This window comes from Myodes glareolus, chromosome 27 (assembly GCF_982192425.1).
Source record: "Myodes glareolus chromosome 27, mMyoGla1.1, whole genome shotgun sequence".
Lineage (NCBI taxonomy): Eukaryota > Metazoa > Chordata > Mammalia > Rodentia > Cricetidae > Myodes > Myodes glareolus.
In genome coordinates this window covers 43,563,855-43,570,722 of record NC_142052.1, presented here as the reverse complement: position 1 = coordinate 43,570,722, position 6,868 = coordinate 43,563,855, and the positions used below count along the sequence as shown (strand labels likewise).

At 44.6% G+C, this 6,868-nt stretch overlaps 1 protein-coding gene across 1 annotated transcript in view; it reads right to left on the bottom strand.

The window, feature by feature from the left end:
• Positions 1-5,856: 5,856 nt before the first annotated feature.
• Cflar (CASP8 and FADD like apoptosis regulator) overlaps positions 5,857-6,868 on the bottom strand; it is a 62,676-nt gene continuing 61,664 nt past the window's right edge. The window contains exon 11 of the transcript XR_015736859.1: positions 5,857-6,530. The gene's annotated coding sequence lies outside the window, so the exon portion shown is untranslated. The remainder of the gene's footprint in view (positions 6,531-6,868) is intronic.

Below are 6,868 nucleotides of genomic sequence, written 5' to 3'. Positions count from 1 at the left end.
TTAGGAGCTCCCGCCAATTCTTGAGGACACTTCCTTATTCTCCTCCCCACCCCTTCTGAGACGGGCTAGGAACGTGGCTGTGGGGTGGAGTGTTTGCTTTGCATGCAGAAAACCTACACCGTGTAAACCGGATGGGTAAACCAGATGGATGCCTGGTGCACGCTTGTAATCTCAGCACTCAGGGAGGTGGAGGTGGGAAGATTAGAACTAGCAAGATCCAGAATCAGTCAGGGCAGAAAATGAAAGAACACACACACTCATGCGAGCCAATGCCCAATTTCCAACCACTCTGAAGAAGGAAGCGATTTCACACTGGACTTCAAACTACCAGCAAGGGTAGTTTGATGCAGTCCCCACCCCAGTTCCGGGGACCACAGGCCATGCACAGAGTCCCCACCCCAGTTCTGGGGACCACAGGCCATGCACAGAGTCCCCACCCCAGTTCTGGGGACCACAGGCCATGCACAGAGTCCCCATCCCAGAGTCGGGGCCACAGGCCATGATTCCCACCTGTGTGCTGGAGACCTGAACTTAGGTCATTACCCACTAAGCCATCTTCCCAGACCTCTAAGGTTTTACTTCAAGATGCCGTCTTGGTTAAGTTGTCCAGGCTGACCTTGGCTTAATATCCCCCTCCCTCCATCTCCCAAGTAGCTGGGATCACAAGCTTGTGACGCTAGGCCAGGCTTGTTCTGTCTTTTTATTCCCATATCCCCCAGACAGAGCCATAAAGAGATTTAAGATTACTCACAAACAGGGTGTGGGGGTAACCTGGCAAGAATCTGGCAGGAAAAGAGCCACAGTCCATACCCCATAAGGGCCACTGACCCAACACACACACACACACACACACGCATAGTCACACACACCCATAAGGGCCACTGACCCACAACGCACGCACGCACGCACATACACACACGCATACTCACACACACTCACACACACACACGCACACACAAACTCACACACACAATCACATGCACACACACTCCAGGGAGGGGGAGGGCTTAGAATCAGCAGGTTCCAGATTCATTGCCTTGGAATGGTGGCAGCCATCCTTATGGTCCCCTGGTCCGGGAAGGACTTGGAAACGGTAGGGTATGAGACTTCTACGATTGTCCCTGCTATTGCCAGGTGTACTGCCTCTTATTGCTGGAACAAGATGTCTAACAGCAAGCAATTTAAGGAAGGAAGACTTTATTCTGCCTTACAGTTCAAGGAATACAGTCAGTCGAAGCAGGAGGCTGGGTGTGTAATCAGGAAGTGGGGCTAGGCTAGGGGCCAGGCCACTCCCAGGAGCTCATTGCCACAGCCTTCCCAGGCAGCTCCACCAGCTAGGGACTAAGCACTCAAGGGAGACATGTCATCAAACCACAACACCAGCAGTGAAAGCTGATAAGGCCAGACCAGTCTGACTATATATGGTGCCCATCATCTGGCCACATATATCCACATAAGGCCTGAGAAAGCCAAAAAGGAAAGTTCACAACACAGAGTCAAACATGGCTTCCTGGTGCAGCTTCCTGTTGACCAAGGTCTCTGAAAAGACTCGGTGTAGAGAGACTGCTTGTGGCTGAAGCCACCAGTCACCAGCACCAAGCACTAAACTGAGCCCTGCTGGTGGCTAACCTAGCTGTCTGAAATTTGTCTCACACAATCAGATGAAACAAAGACAGGATCCAGACAGAAAAGAATCTCTAGACAGGGTACAGTATTTTTTAAAATGTGATTAGATGTGGAAGAACGAAAAGAAGAAGATGGATATAGACATTCATAGAAAAAATAGTTTAAAAATAATAAAGTCTTTAAAAAAGAGTGAAGTGGGAGGAAGGGAGGGAGAAAAGAGTAAAATAATATCTTTAAAAAATAAGCCATATAAAGACCTTATATGGTGCTTGGCTAATTTTAAATTTTTTTAAATGTTAATAACAGAGAATAACAGCAATGAGAGGGTTTGTGAAAGGAACTGCTGAATTAAGCCTGCCTAGATACTTTAGGAATACCTTAACTTTAAGTCAGAAAAAGATTTGCTTTGGGGAAGAGGCTATGTTTTTGTTTCTGCAGAAAACGAAAGGCTGTGGATTCACTCAACGTTAAACTGGATCAGGTTTGATTAGGGGAGACCACCCCCTTCTGAAAATCCTGGCTACATACATACTGATATAAAGAAATAAACCTATAAAAACCACAAGACAGGTGATGTGTATTTCATCTACTCAAAAACATAAAAAATAATCATCTTTAGCTGGCTTGTGCAAACACACACACACACACACACACACACACACACACACACCACACATACACAGCCCATACTTGTGTTAATGTAGATATGGATGTTATCTTTGAAAGTGTGTGTGTTTTCTGAGCAAGGGGGCCACATACCAATGAAAACAGGTGGCCTAGATGATCCAGCCTCTCAGAGTGCCTCTGTTGCATTTTCCTTAGAGTTCTGCATCCAGAACAGATTCAAGGCTGCTGGTTGAGATGGTCCAGCCTCATAGACTACTCCAACCAGGACTACACATAAATCTTGTACTTTCCCATTACACAGAGACTGGGCAACAAATGTTACAGCCAGTTTTTCTAGGACTTGATCATTATCTTGATTTTCTCAAGGTCCCCTACAAATGTTATTGCCCACCCTGCCCCCCAACAATGAGAAGCAGTCTAGAGAACACAATGCCCACATTCCCAAGAGGTGGGGTGGGTGGTTTTTGGTCATTCAGTGCATTATGGATATTTGTCATCATTGGGGGATTGGTTATAAAAGATTCAGGGATCTCTTTCCAATGGAAAAGGGGGGTTATAGTACAGAAATGACGCAAGGGTGGATTGTTGGGTCTACTTTTGAACAACCACCTGTCTCAAATATTTCACATTGTTATGGAATTCTGTGTATTAATACAAAGTTAAGGTTATTTTTTGTTAGAACATACCATACTTGTTTAAGGTATCATACCTGTGCAGCTCATTTAGCAACGGAATGTAAATTTCTAGTCCTTGAAAGTTATCATTGCAAACTATTGAGGATAATAAAGAAATGCAGGTTAGTAGTTAGTCACATATTAAAATCAAACTTGTTGCCATGCTAAGTGTGTTTTCAGGATCATACAGAGATATATATATATATTTTAGACAGATGGTAATCTCTAAACACTTCAAAGACCTATGGAATATGGCATTTAAACTGTTTTAATGACATAAGGGTTTTCATGACAGTGAGCCACATCTGCTCCTGGCAGCACCAATTTACTTATAAAAAAGGATGTCATGCTTCAAAGAACCTCCATATGGAGTTTTCTTTCCTTGTGTCCAAAAGCTAGTCATGTGGGCAAGGGGCTACCCATGCCTCAACTGCTGACAGTATGCTGTTCAAACTGGACAAGCAGGACACACACACACAAAAAAAAATGACTTCCAAACTTTGCTAAGATAAGGTAGGACAGTTCTTCAAAAGTTTTCTGCTTCACAGAAAATTCTGTCAGATATTCTAGTCCTGTAGAGGGAGGATAGATGCCCCAGGGTCACAGAGGATCCTTGGGTGACCATCTAGGAAGCCAGCCCCAGGGTCATAGAGGATCCTTGGGTGACCATCTAGGAAGCCAGCCCCAGGGTCATAGAGGATCCTTGGGTGACCATCTAGGAAGCCAGCCCCAGGGTCACAGAGGATCCTTGGGTGACCATCTAGGAAGCCAGCCCTAGGGTCATAGAGGATCCTTGGGTGATCATCTAGAAAGCCAGATGATTCTGTTGCTGCAGTTTTGGAAGTTGCTTTCTCTGTACTTCCTGTTCACTCAAGTAATATTTTATCCTTCTTGGGTCTCTGATGGAGATTAAAGGCTAGGCAGTTATATTTTTACAGTTTTCCTTGTTAATAAATTCAGAAAAGAAACTTATGTAAGAGATGTAAAGTTTATAAGGTTGAGAAACATAAAAACAAGTTGTTTACTGAAATGATGTTTTAAAGTCTAACGGGGTATTTTTAGGATGGTAATATAAGGTATGACAAAATGGTTTAGGTATAAAACTTTGGACTAAGATAGATAATGGAGTATTTTCTCTAAATTTGGTATTGGTTCAGTAAAGTGGCAGTTATGGGTTCTTCTCTAAGATCCATGACTTCTATAGCCCTGGGTAGTTAATTTCCCTTTTATTTTTTTGGTTTATTGTTATTATTATTTGGTTTTTGGAGACAGGGTTTCTCTGTGGCTTTGGAACCTGTCCTGGAACTAGCTCTTGTAAACCAGGCTGGCCTCGAACTCACAGAGATCTGCCCGCCTCTGCCTTCGGAGTACTGGGATTAAAGGTGTGCACCACCACCGCCCTGCTTGAGATTTCCCTTTTATTGAGCAGACCTTAAACCCAATTAGAGAGTTTGGTTGTGGCCAAGGCATATAACCACTATTGCACCTCTAGGGCTATTGTGTCTTGCGGTTGTTGTTGTAATTCATGCACATCATAGCTGGGTAAGTATCTCCCCAGTCTCTACCTCAGACTGTTGGTAAATGACCTACATGGTGCTTGTGAGTTCAAAGCTATGTGTGCGCCTGGCAAATGAACTGGGGTGTGACCATACACACAATCGGCCCATGAGGTATAGCAACATGTTCCGGATCATTTTTAGCCCAGAACGCTGCCCAATTCTAGAATCATAAATAAATCCAACTAAGATTGGAAAGAACATGAACTAAGACATTTCTTTTTCCAAAGCTTCACTGCCTCGATAAATAGAAAATTGTATGTGTTTAAGTTGACGATACATTTGTTTTTGTTACTTATTAAGTGAAATGCAGCATTGATCTTTTCACGTATAGGGATTTTCATCACTTTGGTACTCACCTACTTGTATATGAGTATTATTATTGTGTGTGATGTCTGAGGTGGGGATGCACACATCTGTGCACAGAGGCTAAGGAAGGTGTCCAGTGTTTCCCTTTATCACTCTCTGACTATTCCCTTGAGGCAAGGTTTCCCCTGAACCTGGAGCTTGGGTTTTCTGAACTAAGCTGGCAGCCCTAGCAATGCCACTGCCTCTGCACCTTTGGAGCTGGGATTTAGTCATAGGTAGGATGCCAGGTTGTGATGTAGGTACTGGGATCAGATTCTCATGTTTGTACAGCAAATACTCTCCACCCCTAAGCCGCCACTCTTGTTCCCCCTTTCTTCCGTCCTATGGTGCTATGGTAAGAACATTTAGTAAAATCTACCCCCTTGAACGTTTTGGGTGTGTGTCACGGTATTGTCAGTTATTGGTCCAATTGTGCACCCTGTATATGCGGAGCGTGTTCATCTTGCTAAGTGAAAACTTACTATCCATCCGTTAGTAACCCTGTGCCCTCTTTCCTGCTCCTGACAGCTGTCAATACACTCTTCAAGTCTATAACTTTGAGGTGACGGTGTGTCTCACTCGGTAGGTGAGTTCTTGTCGAGTCACTGCTGGGCCATAATTTTTGAGTTCCAGCACTGAATGTGATGGGATTTCCAGGAACGTTTAAATCATGAAGACTCGGACCTAAGGAACCTACTACCCTGTTGATTGACTCATCGTGGGCATGGTTGGGAATGGTGGAAAGCAGAAAGTGAGGGCTGGTTGAAAGAAGTGAGTCAACTTCTGGTACTTTCTTACCCTGGTGTTGTATGATCTACCTTCCTAGGAGACGCAACACACATGTCTACTCACCCCAGACAGGAAACGGTGACAGACCCAAACACAGATACCACCAAAGTCCAACTTGATGACCTAATGAGCTTAATTGGGGTTACTTACAGGAATATGGGTGAGGGCTTACATAAACAGAGTCTACACTTTTGTTACCCAGCCACCCAGACCCAAATAATCACACAGAAACTGTATTAATCACAACACTGTTTGGCCAATGGGCTTAGGCTTATTTCTAACTAGCTCTTACATCTTAAATTAACCAATTTCTATTTGCCTATGTATTGCCGCGTGGCTGTGGCATTACCTCATTGTCTACATGCCTTGTTTTCTCAACCGCTGGCTGGCATCTGCCTGACTCCACCTTCTTTCTCCCTGCATTCAAGTTAGTTTTCCCACCTAGCTATAGTCTGTCCTGCCCTTGGCCGAAGCAGCTTCTTTATTGACCAATGATAATAAAACGTAGTCGCAGCATCCAAAGAGGAATCCCACATCAGGTTTATTTACGGGAGCAGAAATGACTTGAAGACGGCTGAATCATCAAAGCCCACGCCAGCATGGGTGACATCTCACAAAAGCGGGGATCTGGAGCATGCTACACTGCCTACAGGCAGATCAACAGGTAGGACACTGTCCTTTCCAGATGTCTCAACGGGTCTAAACCTCTTCCAGCTGGTGTCTGCTTCTTGTAGGAAGCTAGTTGGTCTCAGAGTCTTCTTGGCAGCTTAACTCTGGCAGTGTCCCTTTCCACCCTGGCATGGTGCCTTTGGGGGTTCTGTTGTCATTGTTTCCTTGAATGAACCGAACCCTGCTTGAGCTGAAGGTTAGGAGAAAGTACATTGCACCTGGCTCCAGCGGTTTTTCAAATCTGCAAAACATTCATGGATTAGCATTCTATCACTATATAGAAAAGAACCTTGGCGGAAGATATGCAAGACAGAGCGGCATTCTGAGCCACCCTCCCTTAATAAATAGAACCTTGGGGAAGAGCTCTTGAAGTCCTTTATCATCTGTTCTGGGCAAATGTCGGGCGACCCCAGAGGTTCACAACTGAGCAGGTACCAAAGTAGAACTCAGACAATGTTGTCAAACAGCACAGAAATGCCCCAGCCGTTTCTACCAGATCAAAGCTGGGTACAAAGCGTGGGTGAGATGTGCTGATTTAATTAGTTCTCTGTAATTCTCTGCCCCTCCACCTCTGAGTCA